Below are 15,518 nucleotides of genomic sequence, written 5' to 3' on the forward strand. Positions count from 1 at the left end.
ATGGAGACGTGTCGTCTTCAGCGATGAGAGTCGCTTGTGCCTTGGTGCCAATGATGGTCGTATGCGTGTTTGGCGCCGTGCAGGTGAGCGCCACAATCAGGACTGCATACGACCGAGGCACACAGGGCCAACACCCGGCATCATGGTGTGGGGAGCGATCTCCTACACTGGCCGTACACCTCTGGTGATCGTCGAGGGGGACACTGAATAGTGCACGGTACATCCAAACCGTCATCGAACCCATCGTTCTACCATTCCTAGACCGGCAAGGGAACTTGCTGTTCCAACAGGACAATGCACGTCCGCATGTATCCCGTGCCACCCAACGTGCTCTAGAAGGTGTAAGTGAACTACCCTGGCCAGCAAGATCTCCGGATCTGTCCCCCATTGAGCATGTTTGGGACTGGATGAAGCGTCGTCTCACACGGTCTCTACGTCCAGCACGAACGCTGGTCCAACTGAGGCGCCAGGTGGAAATGGCATGACAAGTCGTTCCACAGGACTACATCCAGCATCTCTACGATCATCTCCATGGGAGAATAGCAGCCTGCATTGCTGCGAAAGGTGGATATACACTGTACTAGTGCCGACATTGTGCATGCTCTGTTGCCTGTGGCTATGTGCCTGTGGTTCTGTCAGTGTGATCATGTGATGTATCTGACCCCAGGAATGTGTCAATAAAGTTTCCCCTTCCTGGGACAATGAATTCACGGTGTTCTTATTTCAATTTCCAGGAGTGTATTAAGCAGTTTCTGTTAAGTGATTTGATCTCTATGAACATATATTCCACTTTTTTATCTACATTGTTGTCGGATGTGTGTAGTACTGAAGGTGACAAATCAGAGCGTATGTGAGCCCCTACTCCTCCCCCTCGTCTGTTGCATCTGTCGTGCCTGAGAAAGATATAGCCATCTAGGTTTACGGAAGTTGTAGGAATACTTGGTTTGAGCAAAGTCTCTGACAAAAGTATTACGTTTATATCATCAGTTTGAAATATATATTTGAACTCGTCGAAGTGAGCTGGCAGAGACTGGACTTTTGCATGTGCAATATGCAGCTTGGTGTGTTCGGGTGTTGATTGCCCGAGGAGGCTGCCGACCGATGTTTGCGGGTTGTGGTTGGCGGTGACAAGAGGGGCTGGCATGAGGAATGGGGAAGGCATGTGAAGAAGGGGGTTGAGGGAGTGTCCTCCCAGTTCTGTGCAGTGAAAGCGGTCGGGAAAGGGAGGGGGTAGGTCCCTGGGGAGGCAACGGGATCTGCGGCCAAGGTCAGCAAGGTCTGCAACGGTTCTGGAAGCAGCCGAGGGCTGGCAGGGGAAGAAATTTCGCTAAACACAACGGGAATAATCTGCACGTTACGACAAAGTGTGATGTTGGTGGGTTGCTAATTAAGCATGGAAATGAGACTACCTTATGTAATAATTAACAAAAATTACATGAGAAAAACAATTAAAGATGAAAATAGTTATGTGGAGAAACGAAAAGTTGATAATACAAATAATAAGAAAAATTAAACGAGAAAAAATAATTAGAGATAAAAAAATTGTTATGTAGAGAAACGAATAATTTGGTAATACATTAGTTAAGATATAGTTGACAGTGTAAACAGTATAAACATACAGGTTAGTGGCAGCAAGATTAGACATGATTTAGCTTATAACGCACAGGCTTTCAAGTTCATTAACACTGCAAATTGTTTTCTTTCCGTTTTCGGTCTTAACCATTATTCTGCCGTCATGTGTCCATACGTTCTGTAGCCGAAATTTCGAAATCGCGCTCTTCAAAATTTTTTGTCTTTCAGAGGTCAGATCCTCGCGTATTGACAGACCCGACTTCGCGAGATTCTTCTTTGCTCTGAAGATTTCAGATCTTTCACTATACGACATAAACTTCACTATTATAGGTCAGGGTTTTGTAGATCCTGGCGACTTACGACCCACACTATGACTTCTGTCAATGTCACTTAGTCACGTGCACGCCTAGCTCTTCTTGGACGAGGTTTATCACAAGTTCATCTGTGCTCTCTCTGCTGCTCTCTGGAATGCCGAACAGTCTGAGATTATAGCGTCTCTGATATTGTTCGAGCTCGTCTGTCTTCTCGATCAACTTCTGTTCGAGCAGTCGTGCCTCTTCCTCACTTGCTTTTAACAATGTGTCCAGTGCACGGATGTCGCTCGCATTCGCCTCCAGAGTTTTCTGTATTTTGTCCGTCACTGCTGCAGTGACAGCATCAGTGATGGTTTGAACAACGAGCCCGAGCGTCTGCTTAGCCTGCATCGCGGCAACTCCCGGTGTAGACTCCACGGCTGCGCTCTCTCCGGCCTGGCCGTTGGCTGTACTGCGCGTTGTTCGGCGATTTTCCATTTTATGTGTGATTCCGTGTAACTAGTACTCAGTATGTGATGTGAAATACGACACTCGGCAGTAGATATACTGCTTTAGTATATGTAGACTAGCCTAACTGCTTAAAACACCTCCAGATTTCACGTAAACTTGCTAGCCAAGCTAACGCACGTCACTCACTCGCCGCCATCTTTGCACCTGGCGCTCTATATTTCGCTAGATCCATTACCTTTATTGTGCTTCTAGCTTCTAGCTCAGATCTTTGTAATGAAGCACTTACGAAAGGGGGGGGCGGTGCAAGCGTTTTACGAGCTTCATTCTTTACCTCTGATAAGTTATTAGGTTTTTGTGCTATGTAATTATGGAATGGTATAAGCTGGCTCTTTGTAGGATTTCATTCCGTCGTCCTCTTGCTTGACCATTCACCCAGTTCATCTATGTAGGACTGGCTTCCTGTTTTATTCTTGTGCTTTGCCAACTTCAATAACATTGCCTTTCGGTACTCAAAACGATTACAATGTGTGCAGGCGCCTGTTACTGACCACCTGTTTAACAGCTGTTGGCCCACCCTCAGACAACAATGCAACATTTATTGTGCACGACATAAACCCGACAACCGTCGGTAAGTTTCTGGAGGTATGTGGCACCAGATATCAGCACACAGGCCGTGCAATTCATTACGTTACGACCTGGTAGCATCAAAATTGTGTTCTATCACGTCCAGATTAGGCAAATATGGTGGTTTACATATCAACACGAAGTCACTACCATGTCCCTAAGGTACCTGTAGCATGAGTTTGAATATGTGACTTGACAATAATCCAGCTGGCAGATGCTATCGCCACTGTGGAAACCACCGAGTTGATGGAGTTCAGATTGTCCGCAATATTGTTCACAAAGATCAATGCTGTCATGATCCTTGGATTACGCCTTTTGTGATGCCACTGTTGTGTCTTACACTGTGATACAGCGATGTGTCTCTCATCTATTACTAGTGCAGCTCTCTGTTGGCGAAGACAGGCAACGGGGAGCATAAAAAAACAGTTGGCTTTATTTCTCATTCTTGAAGTTTCTGCAATATTACATAAGGTAAAACTCATTTTTATAACTACATATTTGTAATAGGTTGGTTATATTTTACAAACAAATGTTGGTTTTTAACTATTTGTCAATAATAAGTTGACCATTATTTTGAATATTCCGTAGCAAATGATATGCATGTAGTTTCCAATATAATTCACAGATTCATATGAACGTGTCTTGATTTTTCTTTAGTATTGCTTCCATCCTCCCATGAACCATGGACCTTGCCGTTGGTGGGGAGGCTTGCGTGCCTCAGCGATACAGATGGCCGTACCGTAGGTGCAACCACAATGGAGGGTTATCTGTTGAGAGTCCAGACAAACATGTGGTTCCTGAAGTGGGGCAGCAGCCTTTTCAGTAGTTGCAGGGGCAACAGTCTGGATGATTGACTGATCTGGCCCTGCAACATTAACCAAAACGGCCTTGCTGTGCTGGTACTGCGAACGGCTGAAAGCAAGGGGAAACTACAGCCATAATTTATCCCGAGGACATGCAGCTTTACTGTATGATTAAATGATGGTGAAGTCCTCTTGGGTAAAATATTCCGGAGGTGAAATAGTCCCCCATTCGGATCTCCGGGCGGGCACTACTCAGGAGGACGTCGTTATCAGGAGAAAGAAAACTCGCGTTCTACGGATCGGAGCGTGAAATGTCAAATCCCTTAATCGGGCAGGTAGATTAGAAAATTTAAAAAGGGTAGGTTAAAGTTACATATAGTGGGAATTAGTGAAGTTCGGTGGCAGGAGGAACAAGACTTTTGGTCAAGTGAATACAGGGTTAAAAATACAAAATCAAATAGGGGTAATGCAGGAGTAGGTTTAATAATAAATAGGAGAATAGGAATGCGGGTAAGCTACTACAAACAGCATAGTGAACGCATTATTGTGGCCAAGATAGACACAAAGCCCATGCCTACTGCAGTAGTACAAGTTTATATGCCAACTAGCTCTGCGGATGATGAAGAAATTGATGAAATGTATGATGAGATAAAAGAAATTATTCAGGTAGTTAAGGCAGACGAAAATTTAATAGTCATGGGTGACTGGAATTCGTCAGTAGGACAAGGGAGAGAAGGAAACATAGTAGGTGATTATGGATTGGGGCTAAGAAATGAAAGAGGAAGCCGTCTGGTAGAATTTTGCACAGAGCATAACTTAATCATAGCTAACACTTGGTTCAAGAACCACAAAAGAAGGTTGTATACATGGAAGAATCCCGGAGATACTAAAAGGTATCAGATAGATTATATAATGGTAAGACAGAGATTTAGGAATCAGCTTTTAAATTTAGGACATTTCCAGGAGCAGATGTGGACTCTGACCACAATCTATTGGTTATGACCTGTAGGTTAAAACTGAAGAAATTGCAAAAAGGTGGGAATTTAAGGACATGGGATCTGGATAAGCTGAAAGAACCAGAGGTTGAACAGAGTTTCAAGGAGAGCGTAAGGGAACAATTGGCAGCAATGGGGGAAAGAAACACAGTTGAAGAAGAATGGGTAGCTCTGAGGGCCAGTCATGACAAAACTCTACCAGCTGGTGAGCAAGATGTATGAGACAGGTGAAATACCCTCAGACTTCAAGAATAATATAATAATTCCAATCCCAAAGAAAGTAAGTGCTGACAGATGTGAAAATTACGGAACTATCAGTTTAATAAGTCACAGCTTCAAAATACTAACGCGAATTCTTTATAGACGAATGGAAAAACTGGTAGATGCGGACCTCGGGGAGGATCAGTTTGGATTCCGTCGAAATGTTGGAACACGTGAGGCAATACTGACCTTACGAATTATGTTAGAAGAAAGATTAAGAAAAGGTCAACCTACGTTCTGGCATTTGTAGACTTAGAGAAAGCTTTTGACAATGTTGACGGGAATACTTTCTTTCAAATTCTAAAGGTGGCAGGGGTAAGATGCAGCGATCGAAATGATATTTACAATTTGTACAGAAACCCGATGGCGGTCATAAGAGTCGAGGGGCATGAAAGGGAAGCAGTGGTTGGGAAAGGAGTGAGACAGGGTTGTAGCCTCTCCCCGATGTTATTCAATCTGTATATTGAGCAAGCAGTAAAGGAAACAAAAGAAAAATTTGGAGTAGGTATTAAAATTCATGGAGAAGAAATAAAAACTTTGAGGTTCGCCGATGACGTTGTAATTTTGTCAGAGACGGCAAAGGACTTGGAAGAGCAGTTGAACGGAATTGACAGTGTCTTGAAAGGAGGATATAAGATGAACATCAACAAAAGCAAAACGAGGATAATGGAATGTAGTCAAATTAAATCGGGTGATGCTGAGGGAATTAGAGTAGGAAATGAGACACTTAAAGTAGTTAAGGAGTTTTGCTATTTAGGAAGTAAAATAACTGATGATGGTCGAAGTAGAGAGGATATAAAATGTAGACTGGCAATGGCAAGGAAAGCGTTTCTCAAGAAGAGAAATTTGTTAACATCGAATATAGATTTATGTATCAGGAAGTCGTTTATGAAAGTATTTGTTTGGAGTGTAGCCATGTATGGAAGTGAAACATGGACGATAACTAGTTTGGACCAGAAGAGAATAGAAGCTTTCGAAATGTGGTGCTACAGAAGAATGCTGAAGATTAGATGTGTAGATCACGTAACTAATGAGGAGGTATGAATAGGATTGGGGAGAAGAGGAGCTTGTGGCATAACTTGACTAGAAGAAGAAGATATCGGTTGGTAGGACATGTTTTGAGGCATCAATGGATCACAAATTTACCATTGGAGGGCAGCGTGGAGGGTAAAAATCGTAGAGGGAGACCAAGAGATGAATACACTAAGCAGATTCAGAAGGATGTAGGTTGCAGCAGGTATTGGGAGATGAAGAAGCTTGCACAGGATAGAGTAGCATGGAGAGCTGCATCAAACCAGTCTCAGGACAGAAGACAACAACAACATTGCTTCCATTAACAGACACAACGTCCGAATTGTCTCTCTTGTTTCTTTACCTTTTCTAAAGCCAAACAGATCGTCATCTAGCATATCCTCAACTTTCTTTTGCATTCTTCTGTAAACTATTCTCGACAGCAACTTGGATGCATGAGCTGTGAAGCTGACTGTGTGATAATTCTCGCCCTTGTCAGCCCTTGCAGTCTTTGGAATTGTGTGGATGATGTTTTTCCCAAAGTCAGATGGATTGTCACCAGACTGATACATTCTACGCACCAATGTGAATAGTAGTTTTGCAGCCACTTCCCAGAATGATTTTAGAAATTGTTAGAAAATGTTATCAAACCCTTCTGCCTTATTCATTTCAAGCTCTTCAAAGCTCTTTTAAATTCTGATTGAAATATTGGATCCCCTATCTCTTCTAAATCGACTCCGGTTTCTTCTATGACATCACCACATGAGGCAAATCTTTCCCCCTCATAGAGGCCTTCGGTATATTCTTTCCACCTATCCGCTCTCTCCTCTGCATTTTGCAGTGGAACTCCGCTTTCACTCTTAATGTACTGCCCATGCTTTCAAAGTCACCGAAAGTTGTTTTGACTTTCCAGTATGCCGAATCTGTCCTACCGACAGTCATTTCCTTTTCGATTTCCACACATTTTTCATGGAGCCATTTCGTCTTACCTTCCCTACAATTCCTATGTATTTCATTCCTCAGCGACTTGTATTTCTGAGTTTCCCGTAACATTTTTGTACTTTCTCCTTTCATCGATCAACTACAATATTTCTTCTGTTACCCATGGTTTCTTCGCTGTTACCTTCTTTGCACTTATTTTACCCTATTATCATCAGTTTATTCATTAGGGTCTACTGTCTATCACAGTAGCTATATCATGGTGCAGTTCACTCTTGTCAGCCTTTTATCTCTCATCACCTTTCCTTCCCCTTGCCGACAGAATTCTCTTTTGAAATTCTCTTCTTTGCTACAAACATTCATTTCAATCCTCTCAACCCTATCCTCTTCCATTATTCTCTCCACTTCTCCTAAAATCAAACAAGGCTAAACTAATCAATATCATTCTCAATGCCTCCACTATTTTGTTACTATTATAATTGTGTTTGTTGTAATTATCATCATCATCATCATTTAAGGCTGATTATGCCTTCCAGCGTTCAGTCTGGAGCATAGCCCCCTTATAAAATTCCTCCATGATCCCCTATTCAGTGCTAACATTGGTGCCTTATCTGATGTTAAACCTATTACTTCAAAATCATTCTTAACCGAATACAGGTACCTTCTCCTTGGTCTGCCCCGACTCCTCCTACCCTCTACTGCTGAACCCATCAGTCTCTTGGGTATCCTTGCTTCTCCCATGCGTGTAACATTACCCCACCATCTAAGCCTGTTCGCCCTGACTGCTACATCTATAGAGTTCATTCCCAGTTTTTCTTTGATTTCCTTATTGTGGACACCCTCCTGCCATTGTTCCCATCTACTAGGACCTGCAATCATCCTAGCTACTTTCATATCCGTAACTTCAACCTTGTTGATAAGGTAACCTGAATCCACCCAGCTTTCGCTCCCATACAACAAAGTTGGTCGAAAGATTGAACGGTGCACAGATAACTTAGTTTTGGTACTGACTTCCTTCTTGCAGAAGAGAGCTGTTGTCATTATTACTGCAAATTATTACTTTTGTTAATCATGCAAATTACTATTATCGGGCTTGTTGCTTAATAACTGATTAACGCCATTATTAATCCCTCCATTATCTTATCATCATTATTACTGCTACTATAATTATTATAATTGTTATTGCCAGTTATGATTTTAATTAGTATGCCGCTTACTATTATTGTCATTAGTACATAGTAATTTTTAGTAAGTGTTGTTTCTGGTCAGCTGTAAGGGAGAACTTTGAAGCCCTTATCAGGTCAGGATACAGAGGATTTTAAAAAAATGGGCCAACCACAGGTAAAATAGTTACACATACGTGCCCGTCGGCATGTGTCAAGCAGCAGATAGACAGATAAATGTTGTCCAGAACTGTATATTTCCTTAACCTTGTAAGTACCCGAACGGCTACCACCGCACACGCTCCGACAACACACTAGTTGCTCGCAGCTTCTGTTACCTGCTGCTATGTTGGTGACAAGCACATATAAGCGTGTCGAATTTCTTACCCAACACTTCCTTGGATAACGTTTATGAGAGGCATTGTCTGCTGCTTAACATAGTCCGACAGGCACATATTTTAATCAGTAAAACATTGACAGACATGACATTTATTATTTAGGATGGCTTTTATCAATCAGGGAGGGCTGAGAACCGTTACTCTACGGCATTCAGTAACTACTCGCCTTACCATATGACAAAGCATTTACATACAGCAGAAGATGTAACCTAAAACTTCAAAAATCGGCGATGCGTCTCTAATCGACTTAAATAAATATAGCTACTGCGGAATTTTGTATTTTTCATCCTTTTTTATATTTACATAGTTTCAACATCTGTACATAATCACCTGTGGCATTGTATATATTGTGACTCAACCATGCTAGTCAGGTTAAATAAGCAATAAGTAAGTGTACATACCAGTAAATAAATAGGTAATTCTAAATCTTTTCGTGGTGCAGTCTTCTAAATGTAACTTTGCCCATATTGCTTGACATACTGTGGTTTCGAGTCAGTCTTCTCTCCACTTTTTCAGCAGCCTTTGATATAGAGCCTGCTGTCCGTCCTGCCTGTCTGTGCGATGTTCCCATGTTTCTTATCCTAATGATTTGGCGTTTGCCAAAGTCCGAAAAATAACGGGGAGACACAACTGCACATCTTATGTGCATACTGTGTACCGAGCTCCACCTGAAAAGTTCCAATAACGGCAGACACACCCAGTAGCCGTCATGTTCTCCAATCACATCTTCCACAGTCAGGTAAGTCCAGTAAGTTCATGGTGTAACACTTTTCACTTTCGTCAGTGCACCTAAGTGGCTAGCGTAAAAATCAAAGACGTAATTCTGAAAGCAGAAAGCGATGATTCAAAGAAACAGCAGCCTGATAATAATAGTCTGACGTCCAGATTATGAATCAAATAATACGAACTTTCATTGCGTAAGAGGCATATCAGTAATTTAAACAATGGTATGTGACACAAAATTGCCAAGTTCAGTGGAAACTAATCGAAACCTGCATACCATAAGTGTCGAGAGCACATAGTAAGTTTGGAACACAGTTGTGATTTTTTTGGAATAGCTTGTTTACTTTTTCAACATAAATATTCGCTAATGAATACCGCTACCAATTATTTCAGTGATTCCTAAACATCATCTTGAGATATAAAAATACGCTATTGGTCCTGAAAGAGGCGTTTCTCATATGTGAAATATGAAATACACTTTTATCGTGGGACAGTTACTTGCTTAATCCTACATCACTGACGTGCTCGCTTTCAATTACGCACTTTTCTCGAAGACGATAATGCAGGGCGACTGTTCATAAAAGCGACAAACAGCAAGGACGGATTCCTGACTTAATTTGCAGGAAGAAATACACACAACACACTTTCTTCTGTTGCCAAACTGACGATTCCTTGATACCTCAGAGTATGTCCTATCGACTAATCACCTCATTCACTTCGCTTAGCAGACTAGAATGTTAGAAGAAAAGAGCTGATATACTAGCTCGTAATCTTGGAACAAATGTTGATAAACATAAATAATGATTTTTACCGTGAAGATAGCGACTAACACTTTCATTGTGTAATTAAAATTTTCTTTGATGCAACGACAAAAATAAGTTTTATATCGGTGATTGACATTGGTATCTATTTGCCATCACCGTAAGTAGAAAATAAGAGCAAAAGAAAACCTATTTTACTTTTTCAACAATGATTAACGATGTAAAATGTTTTCCGTCATTGATTACAAGAATGTATTGAGTAATACGAACATGAATTACGTTCTGAGATTCACTTTATTATTCCGCACTCACACATTTATGCGGCAAAACCTCTTGGAGTTCATCGTAGTTCAGAGGTTCACAGTGCCACTAGCTGTATTGCACGCAGTGTGGAATTAGTGGTTACCACCGTAGGCTTACGTGCTACAGGAATCTACTTTAAACCTGTCCATCAGCAGTTATTTATTAGTTGGTAGTTATAATTTCTGGTAGATTCTTGGAACATTTAAAGTTCGTACATTATGGGATATTCGTTTTAGTATAGATAGCAGCATTCTTCAGTATTCGGCGTCTGCGTACATAGCTGCAATCAAGATACAGAAGGTGAGTTCTGTTCTGGTTACTCACTGGTGTTCGTAATAAACGTGCTGTAATTGCCAGGTATTTCACTGACGACTCTGCCCTCGAATGTGAACCTGAGTGTGATTAAGACATGATATCACACTAGATAGCAATGATTTGTATCCTGGTGCGCTGAACCCGAAAATGAACTTGGTTATGTTCCATAACGTTAGAATATCTTGTAAATCGCAATTTTTCAAATGTAGTATTCGTCGGAAAATATCACAAATGTAAGACTTAATGACAGAGTGAAATAGCTTTGTTTCGTATACCACTTAATATTTTGCGGCTTATAATAGACAATAATAGAACATGAAAAATAGAAAAACTCACGATGTTAGTAGTTGTGTTTCGCGTCTCTTTGGACCAGCTATGCTTCGTTTCAGGCTCTTCTGCGCATGATCTCTTTTGGGAACATCTCGGTGCAATATCCAGCAATACTCCGCCATCATTATAGTATTCCATCTTCCTTGGTAAAGCTTTTCCCATTTTTTTGATGACCTCTCACCCACCTCTTCATTAACAGCAGTCGTTCCAATGTCAGTGTAGTAAATGAACCTTCAAACTCGTGGAACAACTTATGTTTAAGTGCATTACTTCTGTAGAATAGTTTCAACGATAGACTTGAAATTTGTAGCCTTCTTGTTGCCCAAAACATTGGTCACTACGTCATTAAAGGAGAATGAGGCTTCTTTTTCAGTAAATCTTACTTATTTTTCAAAATCTCCATCTCTGCACAGTTTTGTAATCTCTGACCCCCTAAAGTAGCCGTTTAATAAGGTTGGAAAACTGTTTAAATATACTGAAACAATTACAGTATTTTGGTAAGGCTTTCACAAATTCCTTCCTGAAGCCTAAAGAAATATGTAGCGGTGGAGGGAGACCTTTCGTCGATTCGATGAGAGGCTTTTGGAGCACATTTCTTTCACCAGGTGCCAATGAAGCCCGTTCGGAAACTGTTTTCTATCCAATTACTTTCCTACAACTCACATATAAAACAAGGAAACCTTCCTTGCATTCTAAGCATTTTCTACACTCCTGTAAATTGAATAAGAATACCGTGAATTCATTGTCCCAGGAAGAGGAAACTTTATTGACACATTCCTGGGGTCAGATACATCACATGATCGCACTGACAGAACCACAGGCACATAGACACAGGTAACAGAGCATGCACAATGTCGGAACTAGTACAGTGTATATCCACCTTTCGCAGCAATGCAGGCTGCTATTCTCCCATGGAGACGATCGTAGAGATGCTGGATGTAGTCCTGTGGAACGGCTTGCCATGCCATTTCCACCTGGCGCCTCAGTTGGACCAGCGTTCGTGCTGGACGTGCAGACCGCGTGAGACGACGCTTCATCCAGTCCTAAACATGCTCAATGGGGGACAGATCCGGAGATTTTGCTGGCCAGGGTAGTTGACTTACACCTTGTAGAGCACGTTGGGTGGCACGGGATACATGCGAACGTGCATTGTCATGTTGGAACAGCAAGTTCCCTTGCCGGTCTAGGAATGGTAGAACGATGGGTTCGATGACGGTTTGGATGTACCGTGCACTATTCAGTGTCCCCTCGACGATCATCAGAAGTGTACGGCCAGTGTAGGAGATCGCTCCCCACACCATGATGCCGGGTGTTGGCCCTGTGTGCCTCGGTCGTATGCAGTCCTGATTGCGGCGCTCACCTGCACGCCGCCAAACACGCATACGACCATCATTGGCACCAAGGCAGAAGCGACTCTCATCGCTGAAGACGACACGTCTCCATTCGTCCCTCCATTCACGCCTGTCGCGACACCACTGGAGGCGGCCTGCACGATGTTGGGGCGTGAGTGGAAGACGGCCTAACGGTGTGCGGGACCGTAGCCCAGCTTCATGGAGACGGTTGCGAATGGTCGTCGCCGATACCCGAGGAGCAACAGTGTCCCTAATTTGCTGGGATGTGGCGGTGCGGTCCCCTACGGCACTGCGTAGGATCCTACGGTCTTGGCGTGCATCCGTGCGTCGCTGCGGTCCGGTCCCAGGTCGACGGGCGCGTGCACCTTCCGCCGACCACTGGCGACAACATAGATGTACTGTGGAGACCTCACGCCCCCACGTGTTGAGCAATTCGGCGGTACGTCCACCCGGCCTCCCGCATGCCCACTATACGCCCTCGCTCAAAGTCCGTCAACTGCACATACGGTTCACGTCCACGCTGTCGCGGCATGCTACCAGTGTTAAAGACTGCGATGGAGCTCCGTATGCCACGGCAAACTGGCTGACACTGACGGCGGCGGTGCACAAATGCTGCGCAGCTAGCGCCATTCGACGGCCAACACCGCGGTTCCTGGTGTGTCCGCTGTGCCATGCGTGTGATCATTGCTTGTACAGCCCTCTCGCAGTGTCCGGAGCAAGTATGGTGGGTCTTACACACCGGTGTCAATGTGTTCTTTTTTCCATTTCCAGGAGTGTACATTACTTTGAGATCAGTACACGTGATCCACTTTTGCTCGTGGTTCTTAATTTCTTGTAAAAAACATTTTAAGTTCTATCGTTTTTGTAAGTATACAGATAAGGGTACATACACATACTTGTTTCCACTCTGTAGCAGAACAAGTTTAAGGCTTCATTTCGTCGAATCGATGAATGGTCTCTAATCAGTGCTTTCGTACGGAATGTTGAATATCTTAAACTATCCACACACATTATTGCAGAACACTAAGTCTCCATCTCCCGTAAAGAAACAGATCTTTTCCTCTGTACGTGAACCCGGAAAACGAGGCGCTGTGATGCAGAACTGTCAGGTTCGTAGTCCTCTCCATTATCGTCGGTTGCATCCCTGGATTCTATTTTTTAACAATCTACTTCAGCTACATGTTTTTCACAGACACTGGTATTTCTGGACCATGAGTGACAGGACGTAAAGCGGCGGATGGCAGATTTGGATAGACGATGTTCTTTATAAAGGCAGCTGTAGGGCAACATTGCGAAAAAAATTAGAATTTTTTAATTGCCTATTTTATTAAATTGATTCTTTAAGACTAGCATCGCCAAGTTACGAAATCGAATTCTCGCTATAAATATGTTTGAAAAAGAAGTTTGTTTGAGCAGCTGCGACTGTCACGCTCCCTTTCTATGCCATGATCCGCATCTTCTCTACACAACAAATTTTTTGTGCGTTAATTTTTCTTTCACACAATCGAAGCAAACTGCAGATGAGTCTAGAAGGCTGCGAGAAAGATTACCTTTGCTTGTGTCTCTGTTCACAGCGCTACTTTTTTAACAGTAAATGCTACAAACTTATTCAAGTTATTAGTTTTGCATACATCATCCTGTTTTGCTCGAAATGGGTCATAACAGCGCTCGCATATTGAAAGAAGTGAGGAAACGTCAAATCGCACGTGTAAAAGGTACAAGAAATCTAAATAACAGTGATGCAGATGCTGCTGCTAAGTGTGAAAAACAATCTGCGACGAAGTCATTCAGTTCATCGAAGAAGAAAATTAGTGAAGGAACGCATAATGCAGTGTATAATACCAAAGATGAGTGTTCCATTTAATTTAAGTTAACTGCCTTAGAAATACTTGCCCATATGATTAATGTTTCATGTGCCTGTGGTAACGGCGTGTCGAAGGGTCTTAGATTGTTTGATGACAGTCACAGAATTGGCGTTGTAAGTAATATACATATTTTACGTAAAGTTGTGAATATGATTTCCATTCATGTCTTCAAGAAGTATATTACCAATGAAAGGGAAGAAGGACATCGTGTAGTGAAGAACTGCGATGAAACCTGGTTTAAGAGGGGCCATGCGTCACTTCATGCTGCGTTATGTGTCATTAGTGTGGTTACAGGGAATATATTAGGATTCCATCTAATGAGAAATTATGGCTCTCAGTGTACAACAAGGAAGAGCAATGATGGCAGTAAGAAAGAAAGTTGAAAGTGGTATGATGTAAGCAGCTGGGATAAAACTGATATTCTAAAGATCATTTCAACAACTTGGTGTTAGGTATGTGAGGAATGTTGGTGACGGAGAGTCTAGTGTTTCTAAGACTGTTTTAGAGAACGGTATTTATGGCTTACAAACTAATATTGAAGAACTAAGATGTGAAGGGCATAGGAGATAGATTTCTCAGACCGAAGAAAGATATGAAGGGCAAGAAATTTGAAGATGGAAAACCACTGGAAGGTGTTAGACTGACAGGCAAAAAAGTTCATACTGTACAGATATATTATGGGAATTTATCAGAGATAAGTTACATAGTGTGAAATCAGTGCAGAAAGCTGTGTGGGCAATATTCTTTCAAAAACATTCCACAGATGATAATACACATAACGTGGTGCAAACTTCTTCAGGCAGAAGCTAGTGGAAAGCCATACACCTACAAACATAGTTTCCCACTTGCTGATTTATATGTTATAAAATAAACTTTCAGGTGCCTAGTCAACCCTGAACCGCTGAATAAATGCGCACGTGGGAAAACACAGAAGAAAATATGGATTTTCTCTCCAAAATCAGTAGTTGTGTTCTCAGTTGCTGTGAAGGTAGCTGCATGTGATGCGTATCTAGTGTTCAGTACTGGAAATGTAGGTGGGAATAAGTGCATGCAGAGGCTAGTTTTCCATTTAGATGCATGCACACTGAAGGCACTTAGAAACATCGATGAATCCCGACTGGACAGAGCTCAAAGAGGAGGAGACAACATGCAAACGTTGGCTAGGCAAAGGAGGCAGGGAAAGCGCTTACTCAAGAGGACGAGGAAGAGAACGAAGATTATTGATATGGACAGCGTTAGGCACTGGAGGTACAGCAAATTGATAAAATAGAAACAAAAGCCTTTAAATGCGATTTGCTATAAGCTGACGTTTTTGCCCATATCAAAACGTGAGAAACAC

The sequence above is a fragment of the Schistocerca gregaria genome, chromosome 6 (genome assembly GCF_023897955.1).
Source record: "Schistocerca gregaria isolate iqSchGreg1 chromosome 6, iqSchGreg1.2, whole genome shotgun sequence".
Classification (NCBI taxonomy): Eukaryota; Metazoa; Arthropoda; class Insecta; order Orthoptera; family Acrididae; genus Schistocerca; species Schistocerca gregaria.